The sequence below is a fragment of the Paroedura picta genome, chromosome 10 (assembly GCF_049243985.1).
Source record: "Paroedura picta isolate Pp20150507F chromosome 10, Ppicta_v3.0, whole genome shotgun sequence".
NCBI classification, from domain to species: domain Eukaryota; kingdom Metazoa; phylum Chordata; class Lepidosauria; order Squamata; family Gekkonidae; genus Paroedura; species Paroedura picta.
Window position 1 is genome coordinate 35,836,796 of NC_135378.1, and position 15,940 is coordinate 35,852,735.

The 15,940-nt window shown below is 49.2% G+C and overlaps 1 protein-coding gene across 3 annotated transcripts in view; it reads left to right on the plus strand.

Moving 5' to 3' along the window:
- The first annotated feature begins 12,335 nt into the window (after positions 1–12,335).
- FAT1 (FAT atypical cadherin 1) overlaps positions 12,336–15,940 on the plus strand; it is a 141,074-nt gene continuing 137,469 nt past the window's right edge. Inside the window, exon 1 of one of the 3 annotated variants that reach the window (XM_077302149.1) lies at positions 12,336–12,845. The gene's annotated coding sequence lies outside the window, so the exon portion shown is untranslated. Of the gene's footprint in view, positions 12,846–14,824; positions 14,929–15,087; positions 15,279–15,940 lie in introns of those variants that run through there. The other 2 variants (XM_077302151.1, XM_077302150.1) reach the window with 2 other exon arrangements.

A 15,940-nucleotide genomic window follows, 5' to 3' on the forward strand; every position in this document is an offset into this window, starting at 1 on the left:
TCTCCTCAGTACAGAAATTATGCATTTTGCATTCGGGAGCTTTAATGATTGCCCTATTCCTATGGCAGAAATTACTCCTGGGTGAAAGAGACTGGGTGGAAAGGATGTCCTCTTAGGAAACTGGCTAGACGACTGCGCATTTCCCCCTTTTCAGAGTGGGGAGGATTTCCAGAAGAAGCTGCTTTGGGTTCCTTTTGGATGAGCAAGCTCAGGAGGCCTCCTGGGGTCCCTGCAAAAGTTGCTTTATTTTCAGATACACGCACTGAGTATAAGGGAAGGCCAAGAGGCCATCCTGCAAGGCTGCAGATGCCTCGCTTTCAGCAAATACTGTTCAATCAGGCCCTCTTGTCTCTTCTCAAAAGCAGCTGTTTCTTTACACCAGGGATTCCCTGTGAGAGTTCCCAGGGCCTCCCCAGGCTTTGCCCTATATCCGGCACTGCCATGGAAGCAGGAGACCAGCTGCTTCCTTTGTCCTGGGGGTGGTACTGTCGCATGGCTACTGTACCTGGGAAAGGGGGAGGAGCCTGGATGCCTACTCCTGCCTCAAACAATCTCCTTTCTCTCCCTCCCCCCCCCCCCCGTCCTCCTTGGGCATGGCAGAGAGGCATGGACAGCTGACATCACTTATGGCCCAATTCTGTCTTCTTTGAAGCCTGAAAAATATTTCAGGGGCTCCTCCGTGGTCAAACAGTTGGAAAAAGTTGCTTTGTACACAGACACACTCTTCCGGTCCCCTCAGCTGGACCTTCTTCTTTGGGTTTACATTCAAGATGTGCTATCTCCTAACAGTCTGCTCCCTAGTAGAGGAAGTGGTCATGTTATGTGAGAAACACCATAAATGTTTACTACTTAAACTTCAAGAGCCATCATAGCATTTATTCGTTTATGTATTTATTAATTTACAGCAGGGGTGGACAAATCATGGTTCTCCAGATGTCCATGGACTATAATTATCATGACCCCCTGCTGGTAAATGTAGTCCATGGACATCTGGAGAGTCACATTTGGCCACCCCTGATTTATAGCCTGCCCTTCTTCCCAAAGTGGACGTTGTTCTCTTCTCCTCAATTTTATACTGTGTACAAAGAAAAAGCTATGTATCAACTCACAGGGCTATTCTAAGAACATTTCCTTGGGAGTAAGCCCCATTGAGCACACCTAAGAAGGATTTTGAGTAGATCTGCTTAGAATTGCTCTTCTGCCTGAGATCATGGCACACTTCTGAGTATTGTAGAAAGCGGCTAGTAAATTGAGCTAAAACGTTAATGGGTCCAACTCTGCTGACTCAAAGATTGGAGCCCATAGAAGATTTCTACTCTCACAATAGCCCTTGCACAGGCAGAACCACTAAGATTACTCCTCGCTGTCTGCGTGTGTTAAGTGAAATGACCATATCTCCACTCTCTTATCCACTCGCCCAAGACATTGCACAGCACAAAGCATTTCTTCTGATCCAGATTCAATTGTGTGAACCATCAATTCCATTTTTTCCCCTTTCTTGGCTGGTTAAAAACTGTACCAAAGTGCTCTGTGCCTCTGCAGGCTTTGCTGTAACCATTGCACAAGCAGACCTTTGCAAAGGATCTAAACCAAAGTCCTGTCAAGTGCTGCAAAGCTTCCCTTAAGCAACTGTCGAGAAGAAACAGCAAGAAACCCACAGGCATCTTTTGTCAAAGACCCTAGCACCCACTTTAAGCCAAACCATCAAGAAAGATCCATTCACACTCAAACAGCAAACTCATATTAATATTAAAGATCAGGGTTCGTTTGTTTGTTTTTAATAAAAACAACTTCTGACACTTTATCAATGAGAAGAATCTGGTTTATGTCAAATGGACAGGATCAGGACTGAGCATAATGTAAAGTGTGTGTCTCCAAAATGGTGCCTGAGAGTGCCCGCTGACACCGTTCTTATTTATCCTATATTATTTCTTATAATTATTATTAATAATTATTATTATTATTCCCCTCTCCAAATGGGTCCCAGGGCTATGTACAAAAGTAAGAATCCAAGGTATAAAAATGAATTCTTGGAAGTGGGTGGGGCCAAGTAGGACTTTTGTCCAGCAGGGGTTCTGATTGACTACTGGGATTTTAATTGATCATGCAATTTTTTTAAAAGCTTGCTTTGGCAGCAACTGCCACCCTAGCACAAGGATCTACACCATGTTACTCAAGTTAAGCTTTGGCAATAATTTTGGGGCTGCCACCACCTCCTGTGGCAGCCATTTTGCTGCTGCGCTCTCCAAGCCCTGTCAGGATTCCAAACGCATCCACAGGATCAGATGTAAAGCACAGAATAGGGGTTACCAAAGAAGTGACATGAGTGAGCTCCAAGCGTGCTCGTGGTTTATGATCTTCAAGTGTTCATCACTGTAGTCAAGAAATTCCCAAACGTTGTGCAGGTCAGATGGATTTGCTTTGCAAGAGCTGTTTGGATGCTTTGAGGAATGCTTGTTGCTATACTGTTGCCAGCTTTGAGTCAAGAAAGCAATGTGAAATAGACATGATTAAATGAATAAATAAATCAAGCAGAAGTCATTAAAAGCTCTTCTGAACCTAAAGAACCAACCCTAGGAGAAGCATGGGAACTGTCCGAACAGATGCACTCCAGGGACTTCCTGCATGAAGAGAGGAAGGAAAAACCCCTTCCCCTCCCCCATCACAGAATCTCTGGCAAAGCTGAGAAATGCATCAAATACTTCCAGCATTACAGGTGTCAAGAGAAGCAGTTCTAGGAGTAAGCCTGACTGCTCTTCAGTAGGTGGTTTTTAACTCTTCACCTTCCCATGGAGAGCAGCAAAATTAAATCTAGTCAATATTAGGTGGTAACGGGGGGGGGGGGAAGAATGCTGAGCAACATTGTGCTCCTTTCCCCTTCCCTATCAAGCACGCATGGAATCCTTAATGCACATGCATGGCCTCTGTTGTTTAACGAGGCAAGGAAATAGGCACAAACTGAGCAATGAATGAGCCTCCGAGGGCTGAATTAGTCAACTGCGCCTCTGCTACACAAGCGTAGAAGCCTATGCCTTGATGCAAAATACTCTGGGCAGGTTTCTCCCAAATGCTATCCAAGGCGATCTGATATGCTTGATTCTAACAAGTATGTACAGAGCTCCTGGTGCAGGACCTACTGTGCAGTGGGCCAAGGCTTGCCATTTTAGCATTTTTTAATAAAGAAGTTGAAGCAGATGGTAATGAACAGAAATATTTTATTCCAATTGTTTTCCTCCCATTCAGCTTCCACCGTTTCTTTCCCACCAGAAGGCATGCATAGATGTTGTGGTGCTGTTAAAAGCCAGAATGGTGTTGGGGTCAAGAATGGAGGACTCTGATCTGGAGAACTAGGTTGGATTTCTACACACCTCCACATGCAGCCCACTGGGTGGCCTTGTCCTAGTCCCGGACTCCTCACAGGGGATTTGTTGTGGAGAGAGGAAGGAAAAGGTGTTGGTACCCTACTTTGGGACTCCTTCAGGTAGTGAAAAGCTAGGTATAAAAAAATCAGCTCTCCTCCTTCTACTTCCTGAATCGACTTTTATTCTGCTTCTCCCTCTAGACATTCACCAAGAATTCATGCAAATTTATACTCTTTCCCCAGCTGTTATTTGCTGGCACATTCTCACTGCACTGAGTTCTGGAGGCTGACCCCGAATTTGTGCCTGGCATTCTACATTTGTGGTTCTCTCCAGTGCCGCCCATGAGTCCACAGCTTGCATTTTACACTTCTGCCAGGAGAGTCAGTGTTCCTGGCTCCCGCCTCACCTCCTTTCCCTTTAAAAAAATCCAAGTATATGCAATAACGTCATGCTCCCTTTCACCCTCCCACTTGTTCTTGCAACTTGCCCCTTCTTCCCCCTCCCTTGGTAATGATGTCCCTCCCTTTTTCCATATTCTGTGCCATCAATTGCCTGCCCCCATTTCCCCTCCCCAATATAGTACATGTTATTTTTTTAAACCCCGCAGTAATTATGTTAGGATGCTCCTAAATTGTATAACAAAGACAGCTCATCTTTTTTTTTTTTTTTTTTTGTACTTGGAGAAAGCCGGAGAGGCTGCTGGATAGAATTAACAACATTCCTAGCCTTCCTGCATGAAATTGACCAAGGCTCTGTTTTCCTGCATGAAATTCACAAAGAGTGTTGTGTTGAGCATGTTGTGTTGTGCTGCTTTGGAACTCTGTTGTAATGCAATCATGTTCAAAGAGTTTTTAAAAATACAGTGGGGAGTGGAGGAGGGCAGGCAGAGACATAGCATTGGTTGAATCTCAAATGTCATCATTTGGAGATGGAAAACAGGGGAGAAAACCAATGCAACTTTTCAGCTTCCACTTTTGATTACTGTGAATTCTCTCTCTGAGGGGGGGGGGAATCACATTTTCTCAGAATTCACAAAACGTATGACAAACAAGGAGCACATTTAGCACTGCACCTGAATCCTGACATTTTAGTGTGAAAGTAATGAAATTCCACTGAGTTTATGAATGCTGTCATGAAGTTATTAGACTGCGGAAATTGTATGGAGGAAGAAAGAGGATGTTTAGAAATTCAGCCCACTTTGTCTCTTTGCTTTTTAACACAGCTGCACCTGTTGGCCTTGCTGCCTCTCTCATGAGAACAGTTTGCACTTAAGAATGTTTGCGAACATTCTATGACTTCATAATATCTCATTCTCAACTAAATACCTGAAAAAAACTTTATATATAAAAATTTCCAGAGCAATGGCTAGCAAGATGGGGATAGAACAATGAGCTTTAAGCTTCGCTAAGCTAGATGGATAGCAGCATTCATCTGTCTGTAGCAGTGGAAAAGAACAAGAGTCCAGTTGCTCCTTAAGACTACCAATATTTGTGACAAAGTATGAGCTTTCAGGAATCACTTTCAGGCGTGACCTCTGAAAGATCATACTTGGCCAGACTTTGCTGTTTCAGGAGCTAATGAAACCAGTTTGGCAAAGATACTGTATTTGTGGCAGTCAAATGTAAATGCTCTTCATCTTAATGTCTACATCATTAATATCTGTAGAAGCACAGAGCTTGCCCTAAAATGTATCCTGCCAAATCCTTGCATTTGGGGAGAGAGGCTACAGATATATTTGGACTTCTGGACTACATTTAATGCGACATTTAAATATGGGAATGTACCATCTTGCAGCCCCCTTCAAGGATCGCTGCCTTGTTGTGGCAAGGGGGCTTGCGTAGTTCAGTGAAGCTATGAGCTATGCCGTGCAGGGCCACCCAAGACGGACAGGTCATAGCTGAGAGCTCTGACAAAAGGTGATCCACTGGAGAAGGCAATGGCAAACCACTCCAGTATCTTTGCCATGAAAACTCTATGGACAGTTCCAATAGGCATAACGATATGACGCTGGAAGATGAGCCCCTCAGGTCGGAAGGTGTCCAATATGCTACTGGGGATGAGCAGACGGCTAGTACGAGTAGCGCCAGAATGAATGAAGCGGCTGGGCCAAAGCCGAAAGGACGCTCAGTTGTGGAAGTAACTGGTGGCGAAAAGACAGTCCGATGCTGTAAAGATTTTTATTCCATAGGAACCTGGAACGTCAGATCCATGAATCAAGGCAAGCTGGACGTGGTTAAACAAGAAATGAGAAGACTGAACATCGACATTTTAGGAATCAGTGAACTAAAATGGACAGGAATGGGTGAATTTAATTCAGATGACCATCAGGTATACTACTGTGGACAAGAATCTCGCAGAAGAAATGGAGTAGCATTCATAATCAATAAGAGAGTAGGAAAAGCAGTCTTGGGATACAATCCCCAAAATGACAGAATGATCTCCGTTCGAATCCAAGGCAAACCATTCAACATCACAGTGATCCAGGTCTACGCCCCAACCACTGCTGCTGAAGAGGATGAAGTTGATCAGTTCTATGAAGCCCTACAACACCTTCTAGAAGCAACGCCCAAAAATGATGTGCTTATCATCATGGGGGATTGGAATGCTAAAGTAGGAAGCCAAAAGATAACCGGGATAACAGGCAAGTTTGGCCTTGGAGTACAAAATGAAGCAGGGCACAGGCTGGTAGAATTTTGTCAAGAGAATACAATGGTCATAGCAAACACTCTTTTCCAGCAACCCAAGAGACGACTCTACACATGGACATCACCAGACGGTCAACACAGAAATCAGATTGACTATGTGCTCTGCAGCCAAAGATGGAAAAGTTCTATCCAGTCAATAAAAACAAGACCAGGAGCTGATTGTGGTTCAGATCATGAGCTTCTTGTTGCAAAATTTAGGCTTAAATTGAAGAAAGTAGGGAAAAGCACTAGGCCACTCAGGTATGAACTAAATCATATCCCTGACGACTACACAGTGGAGGTGACAAATAGATTTAAGGAATTAGATCTGATAGACAGAGTGCCTGAAGAACTATGGACGGAGGTTCGCAACATTGTACAAGAGGTAGCAACTAAAACCATCCCAAAGAAAAAGAAATGCAAGAAATCAAAATGGCTGTCTGAGGAAGCTTTACAAATAGCTAAGGAGAGAAGGGAAGTGAAAGGCAAGGGAGAAAGAGAAAGATACACCCAATTGAATGCAGAATTCCAGAGAAAAGCTAGAAGAGATAAGAATGCCTTCTTAAATGAACAGTGCAAACAAATAGAAGAAAACAATAGAATGGGGAGGACCAGAGATCTTTTCAAGAAAATTGGAGATATGAAGAGAACGTTTCATGCAAAGATGGGTATGATAAGGGACCAAAATGGTAGGGACCTCACAGAAGCAGAAGAGATCAAACAAAGGTGGCAAAATTATACAGAACAACTATACAAGAGCGAGCTTAACATCCCTGATGACCACAATGGGGTAGTTACTGACCTGGAGCCAGACATCCTGGAATGTGAAGTCAAATGGGCCTTAGGAAGTCTGAGCAACAATAAAGCTAGTGGTAGTGACAGCATTCCAGTTGAACTATTCAAAATCTTAAAGGACGATGCAGTAAAAGTGCTACACTCAATATGCCAGCAAATTTGGAAAACTCAACAATGGCCACAGGATTGGAAAAGGTCAGTTTACATTCCAATCCCAAAGAAGGGCAATGCCAAAGAATGTTCAAACTACCGCACCATCGCACTAATTTCTCATGCTAGCAAAGTTATGCTCAAAATCCTACAAGCTAGGCTCCAGCAATATGTGGACCGAGAACTTCCAGAAGTACAGGCAGGATTTCGAAGAGGCAGAGGAACTAGAGATCAAATTGCCAACATACGCTGGATCATGGAGAAAGCTAGGGAGTACCAGAAGAACGTCTACTTCTGCTTCATTGACTATGCTAAAGCCTTTGATTGTGTGGAGCACAACAAATTGTGGCAAGTTCTTAAAGAGATGGGAATACCTGAGCATCATATTTGTCTCTTGAGAAATTTATATGCAGGTCAAGAAGCAACAGTGAGAACTGAACATGGAATCACTGACTGGTTCAAAATTGAGAAAGGAGTTCGGCAAGGCTGTATACTGTCGCCTTGCCTATTTAACTTGTATGCAGAGCACATCATGAGAAATGCGGGATTAGAGGAGTCACAAATTGGGATCAAGATTGCAGGGAGAAATATCAACAACCTCAGATATGCAGATGATACCACTCTAATGGCAGAAAGTGAAGAGGAACTAAAGAGCCTGTTGATGCAGGTGAAGGAGGAGAGTGCCAAAGTTGGCTTGAAACTCAACATCAAGAAAACAAAGATCATGGCATCCGGCCCTCTCAATTCCTGGCAAATAGAAGGGGAAGAAATGGAGATAGTGACAGATTTTATTTTCCTGGGCTCCAAGATCACTGCAGATGGGGACTGCAGCAAAGAAATTAAAAGACGCTTGCTCCTGGGGAGGAAAGCTATGGCAAATCTAGACAGCATCCTAAAAAGCAGAGACATCACCCTGCCAACAAAAGTGCGTTTAGTCAAGGCTATGGTCTTCCCAGTTGCAATGTATGGCTGCGAAAGTTGGACCATAAGGAAGGCCGAGCGTCAAAGAATTGAGGCTTTTGAACTCTGGTGCTGGAGAAGACTCTTGCGAGTCCCTTGGACTGCAAGGCGAACAAACCAGTCAGTCCTAGAGGAGATCAGCCCTGACTGCTCTTTAGAAGGCCAGATCCTGAAGATGAAACTCAAATATTTTGGCCACCTCATGAGAAGGAAGGACTCCCTGGAGAAGAGCCTAATGCTGGGAGCGATCGAGGGCAAAAGAAGAAGGGGACGACAGAGAATGAGGTGGATGGATGGAGTCACTGAAGCAGTAGGTGCAAACTTAAATGGACTCCGGGGAATGGTAGAGGACAGGAAGGCCTGGAGGATCATTGTCCATGGGGTCGCGATGGGTCGGACACGACTTCGCACATAACAACAACAACAACAAACCATCTTGCAGAGTTTGCATATGTCCAGTTCTAAATGCATTCTGAGGTGGCTCTTTCTAGTTAGTGCTGAAAGCTATTAAGAAAGGTCTCGATCCCATCAGTGCAGTTTTTCTATTTTCTCTCTTCTCTCTTTGGAGAAGGTCCACAGTCTGCAAACTTCCAATCTCCTCAGCCACAAAGGATTCTGCATATGACAGCCACGAGTTGACTATTCTTGCATAAGAGTATCAAAGTGCTTTGCAACCTTTGGGGGGGGGGAGCTGTCCTATTTAATTTGCATTACCTTCTTCCCTCTGCACAGAATTTCTATCATTAACTTTCCACAGGACAACAGACATGGTCAACTTTTGTAAAACACCATTATAGAATCAAGGCCCAAAACAGATGGACAGGGTGGTGCATGGATGAAAACAAAATTCCCCTTAATCTGTTATTTCAGGTTGCTATGAAGCAAGAAGTAGCTGTTTTAAGTGCTTTTGGACGGGAAGGAACATGGAACATCATCTGAAGCTATACTTCCAAGAGGCTCTGACAATAAAATAAAAATGAAGGCAAAGCAGTGCATGGCTGCTATATTTACCCTCCAAACTTCCCCATTAAGGCTCTAAATGCATATCACATCTGTTCATTATGCATAAAACAGGACCACCCAGTCAATATGGCAGTAAAAATGCTTACGTCTTACTAGATACATTTCTCTTTCTCCCCAACTAGTTCCACCACTACCCAAATCCATCATCTAAGGTCACATTACTGTCATATCTGTCATTTTTCATAGCAGCCAGATAATAACAAAACCGATGCAGTGGTGAAACAGCACTCGGAAGGATACATTATCCTGCAAGATAATTTCTCTCTCACCCTTCCAGATCAACCTATCCGGTCTACACAAATTCATCAAAGAATCTCCTAATTCAGGTTCATCTTGTCATTGCACTGGGAATGATCCTGCCATATCCCAGGCGTCTTTAGCATATCTATCCACATAGCCATTATTCTATTACTATATCACAATCATTAATCAAGGACATCCGAGCGTGAGGTACAGTGACATTAGTTTGAGTTCCCTTTGACTCAAAAGTCACATGGGGCAGATCTAATCTCGGTTTGGAATAGGCCAGACAGGCTGGACCCTATAACCACTGTGTGATTAAACCAATGGAGTTTGTTGATTTCTTTACCCAGATGTTCAAAACTGGGTCCAAGTCTGAAAAGGCCCTGTTAAATCCCTTCACTAGTTTGTTTCACACATTCGAGAGACCATCTGAAGAACAAATATTCCATTATGGTTGGTTTTTAAAAGATTGCATGTACAGGTGACTCATAAACAAAATAAACCAGGTCTTGACCTCACAGGTGATGTGATTTTTGTGTATAAATCTTAACTTATATTAACTTATTTCTCTATTGTATGGCTAGTGTGTTATATAGAGCCTCTTGTGGCGCAGAGTGGTAAGGCAGCAGACATGCAGTCTGAAAGCTCTGCCCATGAGGCTGGGAGTTCAATCCCAGCAGCCAACTCAAGGTTGACTCAGCCTTCCATCCTTCTGAGGTCGGTAAAATGAGTACCCAGCTTGCTGGGGGGTAAACGGTAATGACTGGGGAAGGCACTGGCAAACTACCCTGTATTGAGTCTGCCATGAAAACGCTGGAGGGCATCACCCCAAGGGTCAGACATGACTCGGTGCTTGCACAGGGGATACCTTTACCTTTACCTTTAGTGTGTTATATAGGCAGGAGATTCTAGGATTCTAGGATTGTCTGGTAGTCAAACAAGAGAGGTTTGGAGGTGGTTTACCATTGCCTGTACCTCAATCATGACCTTGGTACTCCTTGGAGGTCACCAATCCAACTGCTATCCAGGGTTCTGAGGTTCTGCTACCCTTAGGTTCTGAGATCTGGCAGTATCCAGCATTCCTGGTTCGGATCTGTGTGTCCCATGATACATTATAATGACCATGAACCCAGAACAGTCTTCCCAAACTTCTGACGGAACAGGTACATTACTTCCCTGAATCACAACTGGAGGCAAGCCTCTCATTGCTGTAAATTGACTTTGAGAATCTGTAGGAGTAAGAATAACCTGCCTGGAGGAGGCACCATCCTCTGTGTCTATGGATCTGGAAGTGATTTCCTAATGAAAGGAGCTTATTCCAAAACACTGACACACCAGGCAACTTTGGCTTCGAGTGGATAATTCTGCCATGTTATATGAGATAATTCTATGACTCAGTGGTCCAATTGCACTCAGTGTGACAACATGGTAGAATTACACTCTCCCAGAGGTTAACTAGACAGAACAGTGAATAATGAAGAGACGGATAGCCTCCGCGAAGCCTGGATACTTTGCGTGGATGAAAGATTATTATTTATCGTATGGCATATATCGTGAGATCTGAAGATTGTCTGGCAGTTGGGCAAGGGAAATTTGGATGTGGCTCGCCATTGCCTTCTTCCACTTCATGACCCCTAGTGTTCCTTGGAAGAACTCCATTCAACTGCTTGGAAATACTAATCAGGGTCAGCTTTGCTTAGCGTCCGAGATTGGGCTTGCTTGGGTGAATGAGGGGCCATTTTAGCCAACTTCCCTCCTCCTGTAGATCAGGGGTAGTCAAGCTGTGGTCCTCCAGATGTTCATGGACTACAATTCCCATGAGCCCCTGCCAGCAAATGCTGTCAAGCTGTGGTCCTCCAGATGTTCATGGACTACAATTCCCATGAGCCCCCTGCCAGCAAATGCTGGCAGGGGCTCATGGGAATTGTAGTCCATGAACATCTGGAGGACCACAGCTTGACTGCCCCTGCCGTAGATCACTGAACCACCTCCTCATGCCTCGGGTTCTCTCATCTCCCAAAAGCAGCCTTTGGGGAGACAGTTGGGCTGCTGAGGCAGCAGGAGAGTGGGACTCTGCTAAGGGAAACCTTTGCAGAAATTTTGGGGGTGGGATCTCAGCTTTGAAACCCCAGCACTTGTCGTTTGTCCTTTCTCCCAGCCTATTCGCTGATTGGTTGCGGCAGGTGGCCCAGGAATCAATCACTCATGGAGAGCAGGTGGTCACTGCAGCAGCCACTCTCTCCGCCCCCCCAACACCAGCCTGTTTTCAATTCTAAACTTTTCATCCAAATGCCCCCAGGGCAACACTCTAAAAAGGCATCTGGACATCCGTTAGCCCTCCCCCCTGCACCCCCAAAAATCCAAAGAATGCTACATGACAGTGGCAGTGTGGATTTTGCTGTGGGAGACTTTTATGTACCCACACACAGAGACACGCACACAACTTTCACCTACAATATTCAGTCATATCGGTCCCTTCATGAAAGTCAAGGTGCCTCTGGGATTGGTGTTCACCTGCCCACCACCTCTGCCTGCCTGCCTGCCCTTGGCAGGGGGAGCAGCCTTGATAAGCATCAGTTTCCTGCCTTGCCTGGGGCTCCGGGGAGGGTGATAAAGGAGGAAAGCAGGATCCCGGTTTAGAAAATGAGGTTTCGATCCGCATGACTTGGGGTTGCCCCTACAAAAAGGAAATGGTGAAGGAATACAGGAGCCGCTGAAGCCGTCGATGTGTGGAGGGATTTTGATTATCTGTGCGGAAAAGATGGGTGTGGGTATTAAAAGCCCCGTGCCGCCGTTGCAGGGTTTGCACCTGGAGCCAGGGAACGAGACCGCATCGAACGGCTGCGACGGGACCCGAGAGGACGGCGGAAGTTTTGAGATCGGCGCGGCCCGGGAGGACTGCGGGGGACAGATTCCCCCCCCTCCCCGTGCCCAGGTGCGGGACTGGCCGGAGCGGAGCGCGTGCACGGCCCTGGCGGGAGGGCTCGGCGCCTCTCACCTGCCCGCCAGCCTCTCCAGCGACGCCCGCCCCCACCGGCGCTCGGGAAGGAGGGGAAGGTGGGTGCAGGTGCGCCGCGGCGGAGGCCGAGCTCCACGCCGCCCGCCCGCCGCGCCCGGGCCAGCGGCTGAGGCCAGGCGAGAAGCGTGAGGCTGCCGCCGCCGCCTAGCTGGAGAATCCCTCCAGCCCAGCGGTTGGGAAGCGGGAGTGGGCGGCGCTCCAGAGAGCCAGTGCCAGGCGGGCGGGAGGCGAGGCGAGCGGGGCGGGAGTCAGTGAGCCGCTGCAGCCTCGTTCTCTCGCTCGCTCGCGCGCTCCAACTCCACTCTGCCCGCGCGCCTCGCCTGGACATGTCTTGACGAACTTAGAGGCCGCCCTGCCGCCCCGAGCCCTGCCTGCCTGCCTGCCTGCCTGCGCTCAAGTTTGAAACCCCCACCGGAGGGGGGCGAGGCAGCATGCGGCCGTCGGGATCTCGCCGAGAGGCGCTCGGCTTCCCGGCTGCCGGACCACGCCGGGTAAAGTTGGCTTTTGCTCCCCCCCCGGGGGCTCTGGGACCCCGGTGGGCCGGAACGGACTGAAAACGAAGGGGGCTGGCTCGGGGGAAGAGGCGCGGCCGACCAGCTGGCCTGCAGGGTGAGTTTCGTTGCTTTCTCTCCCCCCCCCCATAGATTCGCCCCGTCGAGCCCCCCCCCCTTGAGCCTCAGCCATGGAAGAGGGCCATTCAATCCTGGGGGGCGCACCACAAGGGGCCCCTGCCTCCCCGTCGCCTTTTCCGCCGCACTACCTTTTCCGGAGGGGCAGCGAGTCAGCGATCTCTATCAAAGGCTGCCCGCTACCCGGCGCGATTAAGGCGCCTTCTTGCAAAGATGTGCTACTGGCTCTCTCGCGCGCTCTCTCCTTTTTCCTTTTTTTTTTTTTTGGGGGGGGGTGGCATTTATTGTCGAGTGCAACTTGTTTTAGATATGGTGCCTTCGGGAACGGGAAAGCCACGAGGATGTCTGGTGGCACAGCGCCCTCTCGCCGCCAAACCAGAGAGCGCGGCTCCGACCTGCTCTCGGAGGCCCCGGCCCGGTCCCCGCACAAGCCCGTCAAGCGCCGCTTGGGCTGGAGGCACGCCGGTCGCCCGCCTGCCTGCCCGCCCCGTTGGTTTGGGCGGGGGAGGGACCGAAGTTTCCTCGCGGGGTCCAAATTTCTCCGGTGAACGGAGAGGGAACGAGAAGCCGCTGCTTGGATTGCTCTCGGCTCGATCAGCGAGCGCGCAAGAGTGCCACCACACGTTGCGTGACGTTTTCTCCGTTCAGGGTCAACGTGAATCCGGCGGCATCCTTAAGCTCTTGGTGCGGGGACCGGTTGGGGTTTTTTTTTGGGGGGGGGGAGGGGTTCCATGTATGATGAAACGAAAGGCGAATAAAAGAAACGTGGCGAACCTACTGTGAGGGAAATCTGCTGGGTCTCCCCCAGCTTCCCCCCCCCCCCTTCGGGCTGGCTTCCCGAGGCGAAAAAAAGCGCCATTTCACTTCTCTTCCGAGCCATTAAGTTTCTCGCGGGAATGAACGGGCGGGCAGCGGTGGGAACTGGAACTAGCCCGACAAGTGCCGGAGCGGCAGGGCGGCCGATGCTTTCAAGGTCTCGCCATTCTTGTTATGTTAAGAGTAATCCTAGACGGAAACCGAGTACCGACAAGAGCCAGGCTGGTTTTCCAGTTAACGCAGAGACAAGACGAGTTCCGGGGAGGTTTTTCGCTACAGACGGAATGGCGAGGAGCAAAGAAATAAAATGAAACGTGTGTGTATGTGTGTGTGTGGGGGGGGATCCGTGCCACAGATACAGGGGCTGCCCTGCGCACAGGCCCCTGACCCCCCGAATGCTGTTGGCGTTTAAACCGGTTTCATTCCCAGTCAGTGCAAGGCCCGCAAGCCGTTCCTGTGTCTAGTCTAGGGGATTTACTCCGCGTCAAAGTGGATGGCAGAGGACTGTATGAAACCGGAGGGTTTGGGTTCCTTTTAGCCTCACGAAAGTGAACTTCCTATGCCCTGGGCTCAATCCCAGCCCAAACCGATATCAAACAGGAGGATACTGGAGTAACTCCGGGATTGCGTAGCAAAATCGGGGCCAGTGGCTAGGATTCGGGTGAAAGGTTGCATGGACCGGTGTGAAACCCCCTGACAGTGCCAGCAGCCCCCTTGCCTTAAACCCCGTGGCTTTTGACCGGAATCCTGCCGACCTCCATTGTTCCAGAGTCGAGCCAGCGGCTTCATCTGCCCTCCCGAAGCCGGCGCTTTGCGAACGTGCTTTCCGCTTCTCGCTTTGCCGGAGGCTGGCTGCAGGCTCCGCGCGGGACCTTTCCTCGCCTTCCGTACACACCGCTGTGCAAACGGTATAGCTGGGTCTCGGGGATTCGGGCGTTTGCTCATAATCGTTTCTACGTAGCGATCTAATTTCGATGTGTTTATCTTTAGAACAATTTTTTAAAAGCCCCCCTCCCTCCCCAGATCGTTCAGCTTGCCCTGAACTGGATTGCTACTATTGGCATAGCTCTGAAATGGAATTTGATACCTTCCCGTCTCCCTCCCACCCATCCACCCCCTCCTTGCCGGGTGTGGGGGGGAGTCCCTTCTGTTCCGATTGGCGAGTCGAAACCGAAGTTCAGTGTTCCCGAAACCGGTCGGCCACGAGCTGGGGGTCTTCCCTTCTGGCAGCTCCCTCCTTCTCCTGAGTAAGTAGCTAAGCTCCGGAGACTGGGGGGACGCCCGCTCCCTTTCCTCCAAGTTAGCGGCGGGTGGAGAGGGAGGAGAGTCGCCAGCCCGCCTCGAGGGAGTCTCCTCCCGTGGTCAGGCGTGCGATGAACAGTCGAGGGGCTGAAGTTCATGTGGGGAGCAAGCATCATGCGCCTCCGCTGGGCGCGTCGAGGCCGGTTGATTGCAATGGACTGATGCGCGCTTCTAGGACCGACCTGCCGCATCTCTTGGAATGGATCGGACCGGTCTCAGTCCGGGGTTAGACTTGAGTTCCCAGCACCGCGGCTGGGGTCTGGCTGCTCCGTAGGCCTGCCCCATTTACTCGCGAGTAAGTGTGGCTAGAGTCCGCAGCGTTGACGGCTGCAGAAAAGTCTGCGGCGCAGCGTGCCTTGGCTCTCTCTGGAGATCTCTTTTGCGACCCTGCGCATCTTTCCCCTGGGGGTGGGGATGGGAGGACAAAGCCCTCCTCCGATTCCGAGAGCTAATTGGCCGCCAAGCTGCCGGGGCCTCCCAAGTCGGCGTTTGTGTCTCGTTCGCCTTTAATTTCGGCCTGGATAATGAAGAGGTTTTGGTGGGAACGGCGCTGCAGAGCGCAGCTTGCGGTCCGCTTTGCCGGGGCCGGCCTGGGCGGCGAGGTGGGCGAATACTGATGAGGGTCCCGCCCCCTCCTCCGCGTCTTGCCGGGGCGCCTGGGGCGGCGGTGGCTTGAAAGCCCCGAGAGAGGGGAGGGGAGCCTCCGCTTCCTGCCGCCCGGGTTACCCCTGGAAGGGCTCGGGCACAGGCCCTTGCAGACTGGGGCAAGGGCTGAGCCACATGCTAAGGCAGATTTGCGGAAAGCCGGGTGGGTGGGTGAGAAGCCCGAACTGGGGAGGAACGCTGCTTTCCGTTTCCTTTAAAAAAAGAATACGAAAGACTGTCACGTTAGTGGTGTCACGCCATCCACCGGGGCCCTTCAAAACTTCAGAGGACGCGCGCGAGACATGCACCCGG